Genomic DNA, 11,804 nt, shown 5'->3' with positions numbered 1-11,804 from the left:
ATTGGATGAGACCTGGGAATATCAAGCAGATTCTTCTAACTTTTGAAAATTTGAATAGTAACATGTTCTCAAGTATTGAGAAATGAGTCCTAAAATAAAAAGACTGAGTCTGTTCTTAGAGAGTTGAACAAACTGCTCTAACTTCAGCTTGAGAGTGCTTTAACTCACCATATAACCATAATGAACAGGAGGCCGTTCAGCGTCATATCAATCTCTATGTTTCAGAAGAATCATTCCACAAGTCCAGAATAAGATGACAGCTTTGAATATATATATATATGGTGCAGATATATTATGTATGTCCACATATATGTATTTATGTCTTTTTCCCATGACAATTTTATACTTGACTCCATAGTTTTTTCTTTTTTAATTTTAATTTTGGCAGGTATTATATTCCAAGGTCCAAACTAGCATTTTGCCCTGGGAACATCTACTAAACTGAATACAGAATCTAAACTTTGTTCAAGTAATTGTGCTTCTACATCATTTATACGATCACATAACAAAACATACTCTCTCTCTCTCAAGAATGCTCTTGAAAAGTGAATACCATATGAACACTCAATTAGGCCATGTGGCACAGAGTAGAAGAAAGTTAAATTCTAATAAATCAGCAACCTAACCACCTATAAATGAAGATGTGTATCCAGGGACTTAAAACAAGGCTCAGGACTTCTTTCATATGTATTCATGTTGTTTCATTAAAGAAACTGCTACACTGCCAAAAAAACAGCACTAATTTGCCCATAATGTACAAATTAATAGCTGAACTAATTGATTGGTGGGACATCTAATGGACTAGATAATTGGATAAAACAGAAATTGTGCTGATTTAGCTATAATACGATCAAATAGCTACAACTCCAATTGTTTATCAAGGCAGTAAGCAATAAAATACAGTAGAAGCATCATGGTTTCTATTAGAGAAAATCAACTATCTGTTTACATTCCGTAACTTGGAGTGCCCAAGAAATTGTAATAAAGCTGTGAATGCCGACAGTGCATTGGATGTTAACTGCTGAAGTGTGAGCAAGTTGGATGGTGTTGGACCCCTTGCATGAGTTACTTCTTTTTTTATTTGGATAAAACAGAGACAGCTAATAATAGGAATGTTCTAGAAGGATAGGAAGTTTAGCAGGCAGAGTCCATCCAAAAGATTCATCCACTATGTTGTCAGCCTCAAATGCTAAAGCATTAACCCAACAGTTTGCTTCTCTTCTCTTCCAAGAACACCGTAAAGGATTCAAGCTGTTGCAAATTATATTAATCACCTCCACAATGTCTCCAATAACTGAAATATCTCCTGAACAATTCTGAAGCAGAATCTTCAATGCAAAACTGTATACCACAAAGCATAGGGCTTCAATATATGACCTAATCAACATCCAATACAAAAGGTTAGAAGGCAATTTTTAATTTTTTACCCTAAATTTGGTGGAGATAATTTTTAATTTTTTACCCTAGAACTTAGAAGGGAAAATTTCATTAATAAATAAAATTGAAGTTAGCAACCAAGCTCAAGCTCTTTTGAAGGAAAACACAAGTAAAGGACCAAACTATATCATTTCATTAACTATCATTACTTGGAAGTCATTTCATTTTTTTTTTCCAGCTTAATTAAGCTATTTCATCTCATATTAAATGACTTCTTAAATGGTCTAAAAAGACAACTAGGAATTGATTAGTGCAAGTTCTGCCATAAGGCCATTTTTTTACAATTAGACAAATTTCCCCTTTTCTCAAATTATTGGAACAAATAGGACCTTCTTGTAGTAAAAATATTACAAAATTTCATGTTCCTATGAGATGCAAGATTGGTGTTATATGTCAATTTTTCCAACTTTTCGAATTTTTTGATGAGAACCAATTTGACAATATTGTGTAATAACTAACATGGTTAATAAATGAAAGAATGCTAGAGTGTGCCTTGGATTTAGATTCTCAAATGTAGTCTAGCATGCAAGGAGAAAGGTTTTAAAACTTGTGATATTAAACAAATTTATTGAAGTTTCAATGATCAAAATTCTTGCGTTTGAAGAGTGTATAGTAGGGAGGCTTTTTCAATTATAGTGTGTGGAAATGACTTCTTTCTCAATTTTCTTTTTCAATTGCTGGTAAGTGTATAAATAAATCAATTATACACTGCAAAATATACACATCTCGTTGAGCCAAAACTCATTCAAGGGGCCACTCCAAAACTCATACCCTTTCATATCTACAATATATACTAAGATCTGAAATATTAACTTCATCACTGCATATATATATATATATTCAAATAAAAAATTTCATGCAAAATTTTGAGTGAAGAGAGAGAAGATCAAAGTGAGCAAGCAGGCCTTGAAGATAGTACAAATAAACATAAACACTACTATGATGAAAAAGTATAACACTTACCAGCAATGGAAGCCAAAAAACACGACTATAATTTGAAGTTTGATTTTGCAACTAATAGAAAATGTAGGTGCCTACACTATACAAATAATAGCGACTAATTAATCACAAACATATACATATACATATTAACCGCCCAAAAAATTTCATCAATAATACAAAAATGACTACTTACCTAACAAACAAAAATCCAACTAATTTTAACCACCCAAAAAAGTTTTTTTTTTTTTTTTTTGTCAATAATAATTAAGCAACCAATCCAATTTCCAAATGAGAAGAATATGTTCTCTAACATAAGCACTATCTGATATGAAAATGAAGTCAATAATTAACATACAAAAATCCTGAAAGTAGAGAAAGATTGCACTTGCGATTTCAGTGAAACCAACAAAATTTTAACAGAACACTGCTTACCTCTGGTGTTCAAATTTGATTTTCAAATTTCATGTTTGGTTTGGTTTGGTTTTCAAATTATACTGAAACAAGAAAGTCACAACATAAAAGCAAAGGATGGTAAATTCAAAATATATCATCTTATCTTTGTACAAAACAAGCAATCATAAATCAGAATAAAGCATACAAAAGCATTGCCACATCCCTTTTTTCTTGGAGTGAATTTAACCGTAAAACAATTAATTATAATAAAAAAATTTCAAACTCATAACCAAACACATAACTCAAAACTTAAAACTTAATTCAAAATCATAACCAAACACACAATTCAAAACTTTTTTTAAAAGTACGAGGAGGGCAATTTTTCTATCACCACCTATGAATAATACAAGTTAAATAACAAATGAGGATGAAAATTAGGGGCTTTTCCCAATATAAGCCTTTTTTACATTGTATTTCCAAAACTAGGCCAACTTCTGACGGAATTCCAAAACTAAGCTAAAGCGCCATTACTATTCGCGCTTTTACTGTTAGGAGCGCAAAAGTAGATGAACAGGAAAATCGCTATTACAAATAGCGACTTTGATTAAGAAGTCACTGTTACAAATAGCGCTTCAAGGGTTAATTTTTTTCCCAAGGAAAACGCTGTTAAGAACAGCGCTTTTTACACAAAATTGTTTTGCCAGAAAAACGCTATTGCTAATAGCGATTTTAACATGCCAGAAAAACGCTATTGCTAATAGTGATTTTAACATGAATAAACGCTATTACAAATAGCGATTTTAACAGAATTTTTTTTTTTTCGCCCAGCGTTTTTAACATAAACTTTGTTGGAATAAAACACTATTTTCAAGATAAAACAAAAGAAAAAAACATAAAACATATTTTAAAAAATATATTTACACTGTATATTTTAGTACTTGGCTTTACTAAAGCCATTATCATGTTAAAATATGTTTTCTTTTTCTTTTGTTTTTGTTTTTGTTTTTGTTTAGAATGTGTAATTTATAAATTTTACATAATATGAAAAAAAACCTCTTTTCATATATTAATTTTACATACTATTTTTCATATATATAATTTCAAAATCATATTCATGTAGATATTATTAAGCCAATCATGTTCATTTATTTGGCTTTACTGAAGCCGTTGTCATGTTACATTTTTCATTTTTTCTTTTGTCTTTGTTTTGATTTAGAAAATGTAATTCAAAAATTTTTTTCGTCTTCACTAAAGTTGTTTTCATGTAAATTTTTTTTTTGCTTATTGTTTTGTGTTTGTTTTGGGTTAGAAGGTGATAATGTAATTAATAATTGTTTTTTTCGCTTTACTAAAGTCGTTTTCATGTAATTTTTTTTTTTTCTTTTGTCTTTGTTTTGGGTTGGAAGGTGTTATTTAGAAAATTATTTTGGCTTTACGAAAGCCGTTTTCATTTAAACATACATATATATTTATTCTTTTGTTTTGGGTTAGAAGGTGAGAATGTAATTCAGAAAATCAATTTAGTAAACCAGTTTAGTAAAACCATTTTGTACCCGTTTTCATTTATAAAATTTATTTTTTTGTATCGTCTTTGTTATGGGTTAGAATGTGATATGCATGCTCTACAGTTCGAAGCACACCCACACACTGTGCAACTCGACGAGCAACGACGAAGGGTGAGACGCGATGACCACCGCGGAGTAGGCCAAGAAGACAAAGGCCACAACGAGAGCTCCTAAAATAAATTTTCTCAACATTTTTGTAATAATACTTAATACATAATATACGAAGTCAGTACTTTACAAAATACTCATACGGGCATGAAAACAACATAACTGAAGTTGCAAATGTAATAGTTTTCAGTTACATAGGTAGTACAGACATAATTCTCCCACAAAAATACATTATGGACACCATGAACTGAACACACATTACATACATCCTGGACACTCTTAACTGAACACACAATACATAAACATAACAGTTAGATAGACAAACACCTAATTCATGACCTAATATTGCATATTAATAGCCGTAACATTTGACAGACACAATACATAAACATAAACTTAAACATAAACATAACATAACATAACAGTTATACTTACTCTAACACAGACATTACATATTAATGCAAGTTGTTATATTGCCGAAGTGTAGACATTAACACCTAATTCGCGCTTAAATCGGCAGGTGGCTCAGAGTCTGAACAATCCGAAAGCTCAGCGTCAGAGACAAGTTCAGGATCCTCCATGATAGCCTTGATAGCCACAACATTTGGTTCTGTTTTGTTCTTCTGGGCATCCTTCTTAAGTATGAGTAGCTGCATATCGCGGGCCAATCTACGACCCATTTGAGAAATCTCACGTTGTAGTGTTTGACATAGTCGATCAACATTATCAGGATCTTCCTTTTGGATCTCAACAGAACGTGCTTTTGGCACCTTCAGTCGTCTTTCCTGACATAATCTTTCGTTTTGCACTCGCTCTATAAATAGTGCGGGCCACTTAAGAAGTCTAGCCTTTGCATAACCATATCCTGTTTGATTTTCTGATGGATCCTCCACCAAACCACATGGATCTCGATAGTACTTGGGCATGACAAAATGTCGCTTCCCAAACCTATCATGATAAGCAGAAGAGGCATCCAAGAAAGGAAATGGTGTTTCATCTTCAGCATCGCCACTTCCCCTTCCCCCTCCTCGTCGTGAACTTTCACCCCTTTGCAAGTTCCTACCACCTCTGCGACTCCCACTCCCTCCTATGAACCATGTAGCCATGCTAATTTTTTAAAACAAATGAATGATAATTTCGTAGGGCGAAATGAGTTGTAAGGTTGTGTCTTCACCTTTACTCGTTTATATAGTTGATTATGAACGGATAAATGAGAATCCCACATATATGCATGCTGACTGTAAGGTAAATGCATGCTGACTGTAAGGTAAATCAGTGGATTCACTGTTGCCGTGTGACTTTCTGAATTGAGAATCCCACATATATCAATACGAGATGAGTTGTCACTGTAATAAAAAAGTCGAGCAAAAAATGGAGAAAACCAAAGCATGTGCACAAAGTCACATGACTTCACAATCCATCTGCATATACGAACAAAATAAGGGCATGCTGACTGTAAGGTAATTCAGTGAATTCACTGTTGCCATGTGACTTTCTAAGTTGAGAATCCCACATATATCAATAACAGATGAGTTGTCACTGTAATAAAAAAAATCGAGCAAAAAATTGAGAAAACCAAAGCCTCTGCACCAAGTCACATGACTTCACAATCCATCTGCATATACAGACAAAATAAAGGCATGCTGACAGTAAGGTAAATCAGTGAATTCACTGTAGCCATGTGAATTTCTGAGTTGAGAATCCCACATATGTAAATAAGAGATGAGTTGTCACTGTAATAAACAAATCAATAAAACCAAAGACTGTGCACCAGGTCACATGACTTCACAATCTATCTGCATATAAGGACAAAATAAAGGCATGCTGACTGTAAGGTAAATCAGTGAATTCACTGTTTCCATGTGACTTTCTAAGTTGAGAATCCCACATATATCAATAACAGATGAGTTGTCACTGTAATAAAAAAAATCGAGCAAAAAATCGAGAAAACCAAAGCCTCTGCACCAAGTCACATGACTTCACAATCCATCTGCATATACAGACAAAATAAAGGCATGCTGACAGTAAGGTAAATCAGTGAATTCACTGTTGCCATGTGACTTTCTGAGTTGAGAATCCCACATATGTAAATAAGAGATGAGTTGTCACTGTAATAAACAAATCAATAAAACCAAAGACTGTGCACCAGGTCACATGACTTCACAATCTATCTGCATATACTGACAAGTCTCTCCACGATTTGACTACTCAATGTGTGAAAAAATGAGAAGCAATGTAACTGGAGCTAATATTTGTGTGGTCCCTGTTAATTCGTGGGTATAAACAATGGTGAGGACCCCTATACTGCTTTATTTCAAAAAGCCCATGTCTCCTACTAAGAGATGCACGCAACCACCATCTACAGTCGTGCTTGCAAGCACACACCCAAACGTCTCGCTTGGAGGTTACAACTTTATACTCTCGATTATTTGTTGCATGGTACAATTTCACAGCATGTACGAGTTGCTTCTTATCAACGAAAACCATCCCTTTGTCCAACTCTGGATTTTCAGCATTCCAGATTCGGTTACGGGGAACGACATCGCGGTTACTAATGTCAAAATCACCACCCATGTGAATGTTTTCATAGAAAGGGATTTCAGGTCTAGGTGGAATGTGTAACGCCCTCAAAATAATAACATTAAACCCAACAAATAAGACATGCATTGATATGTAAAAGTTCCACATTCTTCCATTTATCAGAATTCCATTACATAAGTATTACATGTTAGCAACAAAAGCAAATGCCCTATGGGCTTACAGCTTTCCAAGTTAACACTTGGTTACAACAAAAGAGTACTAACTCATTACACATTAAGCCCTTGGCTTGAAATTACATGTAATACATCAAAAAGAAAACGACAAAAGTATGTCCGCCTCTAGCCTCCCAAGCTATGTCCTTGGAGGTGGCATGCTACCTGTACCTGAAAATGATATTCCCATATAGGGTGAGCCACAGCCCAGTAGAAATACACTAAACCAACCATGAACAATGACTAAAATATTAGCAATTGATAGATGGCCAACACTGATACATTCACATAAATCACATATTTATGTCATACGACTTATGAGTCCAAGTTACCTTTCATTTTCCCTTTTTCAACGGATAGGCATATAAGCACTACCCACATTCTCAACAGATATGTATAACAACAATATCCACATTCTCAGATAAGCAAATAAGCTATATCCACATTCTACAACAGATATGTATAACCACAATATCCACAGATAAGCATATAAGCTATATCCACACTTCACAAAGATAAGCATATGAGCTCTATCTTCACTTCTCTAGACAAGCATATGAGCTGTATCTACGGAGTTTATCCCCTATCTTCTCCCAACACTATCCGGTTTAGAGGTGCATCCCCCATCTTCCCCTAAACCGCGGAGTACATCCCTCATCTCCTCCTCTACACATAACGTATACAAACACATTGGTCCTATATACAATCACTCAATACATACAGTTAATGTATTCTATCAACCGTCAAGTTCCATGACACATTCCATTGATTAGTTTTCGTTTGCCTAATCATCATGCATTGTCTACAACAATCACGACTATCCTCCACCGATAGCCCAAAGCAGTTATTTCTAAACAGAAAATAAATGCACAATGGATATTCAATCAACATTTCATTTCCTCATTCCTCACAATTAATTTTCCCAATTAATTAAACAATGTAATTAGGTCAATTCCCATAATTAACATTTCAACCCTTAGGTCCCATTTTCATCAATGATTTAACATTTATTTCATTTCTCTATGCCAAACATGCATCTAGGTTTATTATGAATAAAACCCCAACTTTTGTAAAATTACACAAAAGCCCCAAACTTCCACAAAATTACCAAACCAACCCCAACATCTCAAAATACCAAAATTTAAAGACAAAATCCATAGAGAGGAGTAGGATATCCCTACCTCGAAGTTTAAGCTAAAAAGGAGATGAAGACTCGAAGATCAACGTGCTCCAAATCCAAACTTTTTCAGATTAAATCAAAGCTCTCAACGCCCTCTATCTTTTTAACAAAGACCCTAGGCTAGATTCACGCTCTAGGGAGATCAAATCTTAGAGAGAGTGTAAGTTTAGAGAGAGAGAGTCTCGGATCTAGGGTTTGATCAAAAAAGAAAGTGAAAAAGTGATGTTCAAAAACGCTACTGCCCGTTGATATAAAACAAGCTCGCTCGAGCGAAGCCTTTGTCGCTTGAGCGACCAGACACAGAAAACTCTCGCTCGAGCCAAGAAGTTCTCGCTCGAGCCAAAAACTCAAAAGTGCGCTCGAGCGAAAGAATGCTCGCTCGAGCCAACAATTCAAACCCTCAGGTATGCAACCAGAAGCACGCTCGAGCGACAGACCTCTCGCTCGAGCGAAGAACAAACCAGACCGCTCGAGCCAAGAAAAGCTCGCTCGAGCCAAGAAATACAACTCTCAGGTCCAGACCCAGACGCCATCGCTCGCTCGAGCGAAGCCACTCTGGCTCGACCCACCAGACACGAACTCAACTCTCGCTCGAGCGACCAACTCCTCGCTCGAGCGAAGGTCCAAAAATCTGGGCAGCAACACTAGGCTCCCAAACACAACCAACCTGAAACAAACCTGCCCAACACATCCTATAACTCAATATACCAGTAAAGAGGATGCAAACAAGATAATAAACAACTACCAACATCCACGGACACATGTCCGGATCACTGTACAACAAGGGTAAACCCGGGATCGCTATAGAATGGGGGCATTCTGAATATCAACGGGAGCGTCGACATCATCTTCTTCATCATCATCATCATCTGATCCGCCCAATAAATTTTCTTCATCACACATTTCATTCTCATCATTGTCTAGGGCGACATCAGGACCGTACATGTCACTGTCAGCAAACTGCACAGAATTAACCGTTTCAGCCATATTACCAGCAACTTCAACTGGAGTCGTATGATGGCTATAGGTGGGCACATCTTGGGTGTTATTGTGAAATTCGGTCTCGTATCCACCATGTGAACTTGATTCTCCACCATGGCCATGAAATGTCTGTTGTGTGTAGCCAGCTGCATAACATTCATTTGATTCATACATAGGAGACTGAAATGCTGTCGTGTCAACCCCATGTGTCAGCAATGTAGTGAACGGATGCGAATCCATCTGTGTTATATTCGGAAGATTCTGTACAACCTCTTTCTGAATGTACACTTCCAAACAATTTGGTTGTTCGAAATTTCCACCGGTACTTAAAACGGTGTTCAACGCCTCATCGTCATTTATCGGTAATATTTTGTATTTGCTGGTTGCTTGCCACTGGCGATAAGGATATCTACATTTGAAGATCAATCGGACTGTTTCCCCGTAACTTGCGACCTTGGACATAAACATCTCCTCCAAATTGCCAAGTGTGGTGCCAAGTTGCACCCTATATATCCCTTTCGGCTCAGCATCATATGACACACCTTCATCGGGATCCCGAATTATGTTTCCCCCCCCAGTAAAAGATAATTGGAACAGTTGCCATATACTTGCTTCAATGAAACAATAAATATTAAAATATCAACAATATACATATATCGAATTGTACTTGTAAAATAAATATTAAAATTTGCAGAAGCCACAAATAAAAGCAACCCTCTAATTTTTTATCAATTTATATTTTCCAGGGTTGAAGGAACTGTAAAGGTGAAACATTAATTCAATTTGTATTTTGTCAACTATATATTTGTGTCTGAACTTGATTATTACTGTTTATTTTCTCATTTTTTTCACTTATTTTTATTCGTATAACAGAACAGCTGAGATTTCATCTATACGTGGAGTTATAGATTGTGTCTCATTTACTTCCTATGTGAAGACTCTTATCTTTTCAACGTGAATGTTCTTTGTTGTCATTGCTCTATTGTCTTAATCTAAAAAACACATAACAAGAAGTATACTTGTTGTCTTAATTCTTTCGAATTAGTGGCGAAAAATAAAATAGGTTGAGAGATATTTAGTAGAGGGTGACGCGATTGATTTGGACAATATAAAATACAGGGTGCAAACATTGAGAGAGATTTTTTTAACCTGGTGATGTAATTGTTCAGATTTATGGAAAATATAAGTTAATTTGATTTGCTCCAACTTGTGCCATTACGGACCTTAATGACGAAGTCATTTCCTATGTGAACTAGTAACCCTCGTCCATTTTGTAGAGGGCATAGAGGCTTTCTTATAAAATTAAAACAAAAAACTGATTTTGGATCATTTTGGATCGTTCTGAAAAGTAAGAAAAAAATTAAATTTATTTACTCCTTTTTTTTCTTACACATACAAAAACAAAAAAATAATTACAGAGATAATTTATAATGACAAAAAATTAGAGATAATTAAATTGAAGTTGGTGGTTAAATGTATGGACTACATTTTGGATAGTTATCCATGTGAATCTATCGGGCCATCCGTACCAATTATTTGGTATTACAAAACACATGCTTACCCATCAAAGTGCCAATTTTTTTTTCCCTTCTTACGTACGAAATTGCTATGGACTATTAATTAAAATAATTTATTACTCTTTTCATGCATATATTGTAACTACTCTAATAATGACTTCTAATTATACAAACATGAATAAACATTATTAAAACATAATGTTTAGATTTTCCTTTTCAATGGTAGTGGACAATCACAAAGTGAAAAAGGCGATAAGTCAGTTCGTTCAATACCCATTTCAAAAACTTTTTCAAATTTTCTTTAGTTTTCTGAGAAAATTTTAATTTGTACTAGAATACTATTATATGCATTACAAATTCAGCTCATTAAATTTTTTAATCATATTTTGGCTGCCTGACCCCAAATATAGTGAAATAAACCAAACGAAATTACACTACAACATTTTCTTAGTTTAGTGACATTTGAAAGTGCCACAAAACTATTCTTCTAATGACATTTTTTGGTCTTGTGGCATTTTGAACAAGTGCCACTTCTATCGGTGCCACGGTAGATACTTGTAAGTGCCACTGCACCATCATGGCTGAAAACTTTCAATAACATTTTAATGTCATGGTAGATATTATTTGTGGCACTATCAAACGCCATTAAAAAAAGAGTTAGTGACACTTGTAAGTGTCATTACACCATCAAGACTAAAACCTTTCAGTGACACTTTAATGTCATGGTAGGCACTATTCGTGACGCTATCAAGTGCCATTCATGACGATAATTCGTTGTAGAACAATTTGATCTGCTATTGCGGAGACTCGAACCGCCAACCTTCCACACCATAAACCTTATACACCACACTCTTCCCATTACACCTCTATAGCACCACATGATTATATATGCAACATATATTATTTATATAGTACATTAATCCATATT

At 34.9% G+C, this 11,804-nt stretch overlaps 1 protein-coding gene across 1 annotated transcript in view; it reads right to left on the bottom strand.

The window, feature by feature from the left end:
* Nucleotides 1–809: 809 nt before the first annotated feature.
* The window catches only part of LOC114319652 (putative disease resistance protein RGA3), a 37,655-nt gene continuing 26,660 nt past the window's right edge, over nt 810–11,804 (bottom strand). The window contains exon 3 of the mRNA XM_082915856.1: nt 810–1,377. The gene's annotated coding sequence lies outside the window, so the exon portion shown is untranslated. The remainder of the gene's footprint in view (nt 1,378–11,804) is intronic.

Source organism: Camellia sinensis, chromosome 2 (genome assembly GCF_055761805.1).
Source record: "Camellia sinensis isolate YWXY chromosome 2, ASM5576180v1, whole genome shotgun sequence".
NCBI classification, from domain to species: domain Eukaryota; kingdom Viridiplantae; phylum Streptophyta; class Magnoliopsida; order Ericales; family Theaceae; genus Camellia; species Camellia sinensis.
Note: the sequence above shows the minus strand (reverse complement) of the source record. Positions and strands in the feature narration are given on the sequence as shown.